The sequence below is a fragment of the Lepisma saccharinum genome, chromosome 4, assembly GCF_977018435.1.
Source record: "Lepisma saccharinum chromosome 4, izLepSacc3.1, whole genome shotgun sequence".
Classification (NCBI taxonomy): Eukaryota; Metazoa; Arthropoda; class Insecta; order Zygentoma; family Lepismatidae; genus Lepisma; species Lepisma saccharinum.
This window is the reverse complement of record NC_139232.1, coordinates 50,239,268-50,251,680: the sequence shown is the minus strand read 5'-3', so window position 1 is coordinate 50,251,680 and position 12,413 is coordinate 50,239,268.

Sequence of the window (12,413 nt, the reverse complement as noted above, 5' to 3'; positions counted from 1 at the left end):
TAAACCTGGGGACATGGTGTTATACCGTGTGTTTCCCTTGAGTAACGCCTTTAATAAGATTTCATCCAAGCTTCAGGAGCGATGGTCGGATCCCGTCCAGGTTTTAAAGATGTTGACTCGAGTTACAGCCTTGCTGGTGGATCCAGACACGCAACAGATGCTCCGTAAGGCTCACGTGTCCCACCTTAAACCATATACGATTCGGAATTTGGACCCTCCCTCGTCAACTGTGGATTTAGGACCTACCCAGGTGGGGCATATCTTACATTCTGATACTGGTCGTTCCTAGAATTTTTTTTTCAGTACTTATTTTGCCTTATCTTTCCACCACCAATTGATATCTCTAGATTTAAGGGTAAGAATGTGTTATATGTACCAGTTTATTTTATCTGGCATTGTTGTTTTCTTTTTGGACCATGCATAGTATTGGTCTTTACACATATTTGTGCTTAAATATAAATGTTTTGCTGATAATGTATTATATAACTTACAATCTTGTTTTGTATGTGGTTTTGGTATGTTGGTGCAAAGATATAATTGTACTGCATGCGGCTATGTAATGATGCTACTTTCCTCCTCTTCCTTCCTTTCGTAGTACGTTGCCTTAACTTTTCTATTTCTCATTCTAATTTCAACTCTATTATTATTCTTTTGTTGATCCCTTTCCGTTTTTTATGTTACATATTTCACGGGGCTCCTGTGCTACTATCACGTTTTTGGAAGTCAACGCATCGCCTTTACCATCAGGACCGCATTGCTATGTGCTGTTAAGCACCTATTGGACTATGGATTTACCATTCGCCTTCCTTCTCTTCATGCTTCGCCAGCATTACCTCGTTCTAAATCTATGGCGATGGAACTTCTTTACTCCTCATCAGTTAAGTGATTGGCATTGCCAAAATCTACGTATAGTGCAAATGTTAATGTTTATTGTGCTTAATTCGTTCCTCCCCTATGTGTTGGATCCGGGAAGGCCAACATGGGAGTTTTGTGTAAATTATTAATATGTGTGGACTGAATTATCATATGTTATGTCACCTTCATGTTATGAAGTATGATTGTTTATATGTATGGACTTATACATTGGTAGTTTGTGTGTTATCAAATTCTTTTCTATACCAAAAGTATTACAGGTGCACTCACCTGCGGTTGATTACTATTGGTTTGGTGCTATATTGCTGTTTGAACTTGAAAAGTCCTTAGGACACAATTTTCATGGGATGTTATGACGTTAAATCTACGATGATGTATATATCTCTTGCGAATCATATATGGAGTCTATTCACAAGTTTTAAATGAGATTTCTATATGTATAAAATGTATTAACATTTTGAATTTTCAATCAGGTTTCATGCATAATTGTGTAGATTAACTTATTAACTTTGTACTTTTGAATTTTGGTCTTTCTAGGGTGCCTTTGTGGGAATTATGATATATATGTTGGCATCACATTGGTGTTAATATTATTTTTTTGTACTTGTTAATCTTTAGATTTTATATATAAGGTAAAATTATATTTCTAATGTTTTGCTACCTGTATTGTTGATTAATTTCACATGTTAATGTGACGTTATTGGTGCTACTTAGCCGTTTAGGCCTTTTCAGCTTTATTTTCCCCTTTGTTTTGAGGAGTGGGTTTTGGTTTTCTCCCATGACCCGGGAATTTGTAATATTCACAATCCCTATTTATCCCTTGTGAATATTACACGTACGTCACTGTACGGAAACAGACCTTCTTTGATTCAAATAAGTTCTCAAATCCGCATAGACGGCAGCACTACTGTGCCTGGACCTTGTCGCCGTCATGCGGTGGTAATTGAAACTTACTTCTCCCCCTCCCCCTTTTTTGTTCCCGACGACCTCGATCGGAGTTATCAGTAGTTCGGCACGAGACTCCCACGCAGCAACACAGGAAGCCATCTACAGCGCACCAGTCCCTTTGTGTGTCTTATCAGTCAACGGAGGCGGGAGACTTTACCTACCAGGGAGTGTTCCGTGTCCATGTGGATCCTGTCATCTGTAAAAGTGGGTACCCGTACGGTTGAGAGGGATTCGTTAAGAAGGAGGCACCAAGGAACACAAAAAGGTAAACCAGAGACTACAATATTAAATCCTGTTGTTTGCGTTGTGACAGAACTTATTATCTACAAACTCGCCCTTAACGTTTGCTCTTTACGATGGGCGAGCATCGTGTGTTTTAATTGGCTAATCATTACTCAAACCTTATTGCGCCTAGTGAAATTGACTTGAGCCAATACAGCACATAAGTGCCGGACTTAAAATTGATACACACGTGAGAAAATGACAGTTAAATGTGATACTCAAGCGCGGTACCATTTAACTCGTTCCCGATTGTACTCCCACTATCCCCCTTATTTTTGGATTGCTTGCATATGAGCAATTGAGGAGTTCATCCGTTTTGTCTATAGCACTGCCCTTTACGATTCGAACGTCGGAATCTTTGCATTACCCAACATGATAAAAATAGAAAAAGGCGTCCTTAATAAGCCAGTACCTAAACAGTAGCATCAATACCCGTGCACAAGAGGTCAAAGCGTCACAAAGCAAATTTAATAGAACATTTTAGATTGTTCAATACGTCGTTGTAATAATTTAAAAATTACATATGAAATATTGATCCAATGTAATTACTGTGGCATATAGTGCTATCCTTGTTTTGAAGTCATGCCCTTGAAGGTCATAATTGTTAATGTTGAGTCCAAATGGATGTGTGTTAAATGCCGTAATGAAATAAAACAAACAGAGAATTGTTAACGTTATGGAAATCGGCTTGTTACTATTTTGAAATAAACCTGAATAACCCTTTTGACATTTAGAATTAAACCATTAAGTGAAAACCGTTCTTATTGTTATTAATCGCCTTTGTTTGAATTGTGCCAATTAATTAAAAAATGGTAATTACCGAATCGTCGCGATTAGCCCTAATGCGAAGCAAAGCGATAAAAACAATTAAGTGCTAATATAGTTTTCTTTATGTTTTTACTTCGAGATTACATGAAATTAACCCTCAAGGTTTTCCTGTACAGTGTCTCTCAAAAGTTTTAGGACAACGACATTTTAAACTAGGCAACCCAATTTACACAAGGCGTTGGTGGGTTGCGTGTAGAGCTAGGCTTAATTTCAGGGTTGCCACATGCACAATAGATATTTATAAAATACGCGAAAGAAATAAAAACAAGTATTATTGTATAAAGTATTAAAACTATCACTATAATATCTCGTGTGACAAAACTCCTTCGCAAATAATAAAAAAAAAGGTTTTCTAGTATTTCATCGCTGATGATATATACAGAAAGGAAAAGAGGTGAGAGAAAACGAGAGGTGACAAAGGACAGGAGAAAGAGAAAGCGAAAGGAGAAGACGAAAAGTAGAGGAGAGAAGAGAGAGAGGATAAGACGAGGAGAGGAGATGTAGTGAGGAGAATGGAAAATGATTCTAGGATAGATGAGCAAAGAAGAAAAAAGAGAAGAAAACGAGATGAGAGAAGAGGAGACGAGAAGAGGGGAGTGGAGAGTAGAGTAAAGGAGAGAAAAAGAGAAGTCGAAAAGAGGAGGAGAAAAGTGCAGTCGAGTCGAAAATCTAAGACAGGAGAGGAGATACAAGATGAGTGGGATGGAGATAAGATGCGAGAAAAGTAGGGAAGGCGATATGAGATAAAAGCAGAGCAGAAGGAGAGGAGAAAAGAAGGAGAAGGAGAAGAGAAGAACAAAAGAGACTGGAGAGAAGAGGTAGTTGCAGAAAATATCGTCTCAGCGTCAAGAATTGATGCATTGGTGAAATTGTCAACATGAAACATTCAACAACATTTTGAAATGTATTGGAGAATGTATTAGATTGGTGCGAAATACCTTTTGGCTTAGTTCAGAGCAAGGTATAATCTTCCATGTAAGATTTTTGATTTTACCTGCGATTATACCACTAAAAGCATGAATGTAATTTTAATATTTATAAGAATTATCCAATTTTTGTCCATTTCTCGGTTCGTTGAAATGGAGATTTTGTAATTTAATATTTCCCCTCCCCCCCATCGTTAATTTCAAACTGAATTATTCCGTTTCACACGGCGTGGACAATGAACACAATGGGATAGGTCTAAAACTTACGAAAATTTTCTGCCAACGGAAGGGTTTGAACCTACGACCATCAGATCGACAGTCCTGAACGGTAAACACTACCCTACAAGCTTTCGCTCCTGAAAGTAAGTAGAAGGAGCTGACCAATGTGAAATGTAGATGCAACTCTCCTCCTACATGTAATGTGCAAAGAATACTTGTTTCTAACAAAGAAAACGAAGGTAGTACGACTCGGCGAAAACATTTAATGGAGAATTGCACATGATGAGAACTTTTCATTCGATATTTGCGGATATATCTTTGCATTGAACTCGAGTGGGAAAAGGGGTAAAATTAGTACGTCCTGTATTGCACAAATATAAATAGTTATTTCATTAATATTTTTCAATGTCTTAGAAGCAGTACACAGTTATCGTTAGAGTATCATAATTCACGATCTTATACATGAAAATATCCCTTTGAACGTGTCAAATCATTTATTTGTTTATTTTTTTATAAATTCCATATGCAGAACAATGTAGCCACTATACACTGCTATTACAAATAATGTTACCATCTCTTGTTTATAATAAAAGGAGAATTAAAAAGAAAATACCTCCGGAGGAGGATAGAACGTGGGACCGCTAGCAACCCAATCGACAACTCTAACCACTACACCACGCCCTTACCTTCGATTAAAACAACAATTTTTAAGTATTCTGTCCCTCCAATATTGTAAATGTCGTTGGGTATACGTGTAGTTGAACTTTTACTTTGATTTTGAATTGCTTTCTTGTAGTATAGCACATATCTTCGAGAAATAATTTTCGAAGTGATGAAGAAAAACGAGAATATTGGTAGTTGTAAAATGCGAGTTATTTCTTCTAACTTATTATTGTGTTTATACATTATTAATTGAAAATATCTAGAGGCTTGAACATTGCAGGACGATATTATTTTCCTGTGATACTGCAACAGACCAAGTCCTTGTGTACTGACGCAAGTGTCGTGTTCAGAACAGTCTTATGAAATGTATTTGCTGTTCCGTAAGGTAACACGAAATAATTACACCGTTTGCGAACTACCAAATCTGCGCAACGTTAGACGTAAACAGGCGGAAAATTTTATTCATAAAATCACTTCACATTCGACAGTATTAGTCAAGAGAGTCTCGTGGGACATTGTGTTAAGGTGCTGGAGTAAATCCTTCATATTTTTCTTCCTCGAAGAACAACATTTTTTAACGTAGAGCAACAGTCGTTCTGCTCTTTCTTATTTCTTTTATATTCTTCCACATTCCTTTAATTGGGTTCAAAATAAATAAAAAATATTGCTTGCATTTCTGTCATTGACGTAGACCAGGCCCGTACGCATGATTTCTTTGAGGGAGGGGCCAGACCCATATATATATATATATAAAAGAGAGAAAGTGAGAGAGAGAGAGAGAGAGAGACATATATTACAAAATAGTTCAAATAGTGTGAGCGCCATTGAAAAGTCATGATAATTCTATGTTTAGAAAATAATATATTTATAAATTTAATTTTGGTTACTAGGAATTATTATTACAATAAAGAACATGTCTAATTGTGAGTTTAGAAAAAAACGTTCTCGCATCACGATTGCAGTTCGAAAAAGTCGGAACAGGGATTGAAAGTAACGCACTGTCCTGACTAAATCGGTGAATCTGACGTCTGCTAGCCTTGCATTATAAAACTAAAACCATCCAATATTGCAGGCCTGAATACTTTTGCGCAAGAAACAGATTCATTTATGTAAAAACAAAATTGAAAGTTTTACACATTTTTAAAATCAACATTTAAATATTTCAGGGTTCGAGGGGGGCATGGCCCCCATGCCCTCCTGGGTACTGGCCAGACGTAGACAGTGGGAGAGAAATTTTGGAGAATCTTTCTATTAAATTATTCCAACTTATGCTCAGATAGGTTTATTGACAATCGTGAACTTTTCGTTTAATAGACAATATTTGGTTTTAAACGACTGGAGAACATTGGTCTAATTTCCTTTCTTCCTCTTTTGAGAGAATATATACTTCTACAATAATAATCGCGTTCGGAAACGGTGAAAAAAATGACATGGTTTTCAAAGGCAAACAAGCTTGGTAGCGTAGCTTGCTCGCGTTTAAAGTGACTCACGCTATTCAAGGCCGCTTCTTATCGCAAAACACTGTCCGGCGATGCACAGTGTCTGCACCCAGCAAGTTACAAGTGACCAGAGTCGAATTTTAAAGAGAATCTGAAGAATGATAGATTTCATCAGAGGCGGCTAGGTGGGCACTAGCTCAACATGCAATAGTTTAAGTGGTAATTTCTGACAAACAAGAAACCTTATTGAATAAGTATTGGGATAGTAATACGTGTATCCGTATAACAATGTAAGCTCGAAGACAATCTGTATTCCATTTGTTTATATTGGCAACTTGGTCAACCGGAGGTTATTATAAGGAACTATTTCGTAGATGTTCATGTAACCGTTATAAAATTATAAATACAATATATTCACAAGCTTAGATATACTAACAACGAAGAAATAAATTCAGAGTAGAATTTCAAATGCATGTGTATAGAGTAATTCTAGAAGTACAGAGCTATATCAGAGTATTGGACTTCTTTTTGCAGGATAACGTTTACAATATTGACGCGCCAGAATAATTAAAAACTGTTGCTCCAAGGGTAACAAAGGGCGTAGTGTATTGGTTAGAGTTCTTGAAAGCATTGATTGCGGTCCCAGGTTCGATCCTCCATACTAGGTTTTCTTTTTCTTTTTTTTAATTCTCCTTTTATTATAAACAAGAGATGGTAACATTATTTGTAATAGCAGTGTATAGTGGCTACATTGTTCTGCATATGGAATTTATAAAAAAATAAACAAATAAATGATTTGACACGTTCAAAGGGATATTTTCATGTATAAGATCGTGAATTATGATACTCTAACGATAACTGTGTACTGCTTCTAAGACATTGAAAAATATTAATGAAATAACTATTTATATTTGTGCAATACAGGACGTACTAATTTTACACCTTTTCCCACTCGAGTTCAATGCAAGGATATATCCGCAAATATCGAATGAAAAGTTCTCATCATGTGCAATTCTCCATTAAATGTTTTCGCCGAGTCGTACTACCTTCGTTTTCTTTGCACATTACATGTAGGAGGAGAGTTGCATCTACATTTCACATTGGTCAACTCCTTCTACTTACTTTCAGAAGCGAAAGCTTGTAGAGTAGTGTTTACCGTTCAGGACTGTCAATCTGATGGTCGTAGGTTCAAACCCTTCCGTTGGCAGAAATTTTTCGTAAGTTTTAGACCTATCCCATTGTGTTCATTGTCCACGCCGTGTGAAACGGAATAATTCAGTTTGGAATTAACGATGGGGGGGAGAGGAAATATTAAATTACAAAATCTCCATTTCAACGAACCGAGAAATGGACAAAAATTGGATAATTCTTATAAATATTAAAATTACATTCATGCTTTTAGTGGTATAATCGGAGGTAAAATCAAAGATCTTACATGGAAGATTATACCTTGCTCTGAACTAAGCCAAAAGGTATTTCGCACCGAGCTAATACATTCTCCAATACATTTCAAAATGTTGTTGAATGTTTCATGTTGACAATTTCACCAATGCATCAATTCTTCTTCTTCTTCTTCTTATTATTATTTATTATTATTAAAGTAGGGTTACAATTAAGCTTACATTTTTTTTACATTGATTCCGAACTACAAAAACAGCTTTTTGCCCTACATGAATTAATATACAGTTACGCTATTTGTTTATAAGTATACATAAAATGGAATATTATAAATTTATATAATTGAAAAATATAAAAAATAGAATAAAATAAACATTTTTTGGAGCTACGTTTTATGAAGGAGGAAATGAGGTAGAATAGGCACAATGTCAGTATTCATAGATTAATGTCCTAATCTGTTGTTTAAATTTGGCCAAATTTCTCTCCTTTCTGCAATTTACAGGTAGTTGATTCCACGCTTTACTTGCCAGAGATGACAGGGATTTTGATCCGTATCTTGCCTTGTTACATTTTGGTACTCGGATACTGTTGGTGTTATTGGATCGCAGATTGGGATAATGTATATTACTAGATATCATTACTTTGTCCTTTTATAAGTGGTGGTGCTTGTTAATTGCCTGGTGAATTTTTAGTAGAAATGCATATTTTCGTCTGGATTCCATCGTGGGTAATTGGAGTTCTTCTCTGCTTGCACGTGAGGTCGTGTGCGCTGTATTTCTTATGCTACGAATAGCTCAAATTTGCATTTTCTCTAGTTTTGTGGTGTTATTTCTATTAATCCCATAAAGTACAGAGGAACAGTATTCAAGTAACGGCCTAATAAATGCTTTGTAGAACGCTAATTTGTGAGCAAGGTGTACATATTTGCAGACAAATTTAAACTGCTTGATTCTAGGTGCTGCGCGTGAACACATTCTTTTTACATGTTGTGAAATGGATAAACTTTTATCTAGGTGCATACCGAGATATTTTAGAGATTCACATGGTTTTATATTGAAATTTCCTATTTTAATGTTGTCAATTAGCGTATTGTTATTATTTTCACTGGATAGTATTAATACTTGCGTCTTAGACTCGTTCACATTCAACATGTTAGATTGATACCACTCAAGAACTTCTTGACGCTGAGACGATATTTTCTGCAACTACCTCTTCTCTCCAGTCTCTTTTGTTCTTCTCTTCTCCTTCTCCTTCTTTTCTCCTCTCCTTCTGCTCTGCTTTTATCTCATATCGCCTTCCCTACTTTTCTCGCATCTTATCTCCATCCCACTCATCTTGTATCTCCTCTCCTGTCTTAGATTTTCGACTCGACTGCACTTTTCTCCTCCTCTTTTCGTTCTTCTCTTTTTCTCTCCTTTACTCTACTCTCCACTCCCCTCTTCTCGTCTTCTCTTCTCTCATCTCGTTTTCTTCTCTTTTTTCTTCTTTGCTCATCTATCCTAGAATCTTTTTCCATTCTCCTCACTACATCTCCTCTCCTCGTCTTATCCTCTCTTTCTTCTCTCCTCTACTTTTCGTCTTCTCCTTTCGCTTTCTCTTTCTCCTGTCCTTTGTCACCACTCGTTTTCTCTCACCTCTTTTCCTTTCTGTATATATCATCAGCGATGAAATACTAGAAAACCTTTTTTTTTTATTATTTGCGAAGGAATTTTGTCACACGAGATATTATAGTGATAGTTTTAATACTTTATACAATAATACTTGTTTTTATTTCTTTCGCGTATTTTATAAATATCTATTGTGCATGTGGCAACCATGAAATTAAGCCTAGCTCTACACGCAACCCACCAACGCCTTGTGTAAATTGGGTTGCCTAGTTTAAAATGTCGTTGTCCTAAAACTTTTGAGAGACACTGTACAAGTCATTCATCTTCTCTGAGAGTAGACCTTCCAACCAGCATCTGAAAATACAGTTGTGTTTCGCATACATCAGATTTAATATATTTTTTTTTACACATTGTGCCTAATTTTACTTGAAAACAATAGATTAAAGCAATAATAGAGACACCGAGGGAACTTCAAAGTAGGCTTCACACAATGTATTTTAAGTTTGTTGAAGGAAAAATAAATTTATCCCAATAAATTATTTAATGCATTGCTAAGTATTTGAATTAAAATAATATAGTACTTTCCCATTGACCGTATTTTCTATTAAATGACAAACCTGCTAAAAGGACCATGTAAGGAAATTTAAATACGTAAGTTCTGATAGTAAATGCATTTAAAAATCACGAATCAACAAGAGAGAAGAAAGAAAAAGCTTCCAAAATGTAGAAAAATGCAATAAAAACAGCGAAAAAAACTGAGGAATGACCTAAAAGCCAAAAATGACCGAAAATACAAAACAAAAATAATGTTTTCTGGTTTAACTAAAGGGAAACGGACTTATATCTTCTTTAGCATTGTTTTCAAGCTTCAGAAAAGAGATGATCATCTACTTCAGAGTCCTAGCTAGCAGCATATTCGAGAAACCGATTTTCGCAGATGGATATACCCCGCACCAACCCCTAGTCACAATGGTTCTACTACCTGCAATAAGATTACTTACGTCCTATGGATTTGCTCGTGACTTGTGACGTCTTCATGTCACAAAGATTTGTAGCACAGGAGCGCTTAGTAAGGTCTGTTATTTCAGCTTCACCAAACTTAAGAATAAAGGTGAAGATAAAGACTAAAAATGTGTTAAAATTAAAATCTGTGTGAACTTAAGGTATTTATGAAACGAACACACAGTATATTTTTAAAAAAATAAAATATTTTTTTATTAAAACAAAACTGAAATTGCAATATTTTCTTTGTAAAATATGTTAAGTTTAAATCATTCGTACAATGTTTTATTGTAAAGAAACATTCACTGTTCATATGTGCATTTGCTATTATAACTCTTCATGTTATATGAAATAACCACCAGGTACCGAACGCAGGACTCCTTGCTTACAACGCCATCGAGGAATCCGCCTAAGGTTGAAGACAAAAGACGATTGTTTATTACGTATTGAACACAAAATAACTTCAGAGGTGTAAGAGGTGTCATCTGGTAAGCCACTCAAACGTTAACCTCACTTCCCCGTAGTGCACTCTGGTATGGAGGCCAACGAGGCTCTGGCGCCTGAATCTACCACCAGGATAATCCTTTGTGTTGCCGTTTTGTCCTGTGTTTGTCCTTGTGTGTGCTGAGTGCCCCTTTACAACAGCTTTTAAAAGTTAATGAAATTTTATCCTCGGAAACTATATAGTTGTAGTTCTTGTTAAGCAATGAATGAATTAGTTTTAACCATTAGGCGAGGAAGATTTTAATAACGATTTTTTATTTCATTGCTAGGGGCCATGTGGCACGAATGGGAGAGGAGAGAAGAGTTTACAGGATTTTTGTTGGGAAACCTGATGGTAAGAGACCTATAGGAAGGATAAGGCGAAGATGGAAGGATAACGTTGAGCTGAACCTAAAGGGAATTGGTAATGATGGAAAAGATTGGATTGGTCTTGCCCAGGATAGGGACAGATGGAAGACTTGTGTTGCTGCAGCCATAAACTTTAGGGTTTAGGAATGCTTGAGAGTTAGTTAGTTATTATTATTATTATTACTGTCTTTCTTTATAAAGTGAAGAAACTATTTTCCCTGAGATAAATTATTGAGTGTGGTTGTTGCAAACTCTTCAATTACTTCAACACTAAGGGGAAGCAGAAGATTCGAATGACGTCTTCATTAGGAAGTGCACAACGTCAACCGCAGAAACCAAGCGTCTGTTGCGCGTCAAAAAAACTGTCAGCATCTCCTCCATCTCTTGCAGCATCCCATCTCCCCTCCTGAATGGAGAAATGATGAAGGCTTCTCGAGGGTGACGTCATTTCTCTGCAAAAAAGAACTTCCCCTTTTCTGACACGCCACGCTTTCCCTCATCCCATCCCACGTTGTCTCCTATATTTTCCCATTTCCCGTCTCTTATTTCTGCTCAATGTCTCGGAGCGTAATGACTATTTGTCACCTTAGCAATGGATTCCTCCCGCTCGCACCGTGAACCTCCAAGGCTCGGTTCTCTTATGGAATAAAGATAGATAGCGAGGGAACGGCGGAAAATGGAAATTCCAAGAATTCCACCAGATTCGACCCAAAAGGCTGACAAAGTGACAATGTATTCTTGGGAAATGCAGCGTCAAGAAAACCCGTTAGAAGATGGAACCGTTGAAGTTCTCAAAATTGTTGCCACGTGTGATGCTGGAATGGCTGAAGACACGTGGAGCCTATTAGCACTTGACGATTCCAGTTAGTATTTCCTTTATACTTCGTACATTTTTAATACAAATCGCCCCCAGAATGTTCAGAAGATAATATTCCCTTCACAAAAGAAAAATCGTATTCTCGGGAATACGAAACAAAAATTAATTTTTCCTCATATTAGCTACCAGCTTATTATTTTTCGCTGGTTTTCATGTAAGCTGAACATTGTTAAGAAATAGAACCTATCATTGTCATAAAATAATAGAGTATCCTTGGATACAAAAAAATATAATTTCGTAGGCGTTTTTCTCCAGTGATTTCGAAGAAGTAAACTTTATATATCTTGCAAGATCTAGAAAATAACATTTCATGCCATGAGTTCGTCTTATGGTATAAATAGTTTACTATTTTCCGTCCAATTATAAACGTTGCATAGCAACTGAAGAATCAGTGAGAAGTTTCAGGGCTAGCTCACGTTGCAGTATGTGATTAAACGCAGTAAGACTTTGCTAAACTTATGAAAATTGTAAATGTGTTACCAAGGGAATAACAATCATA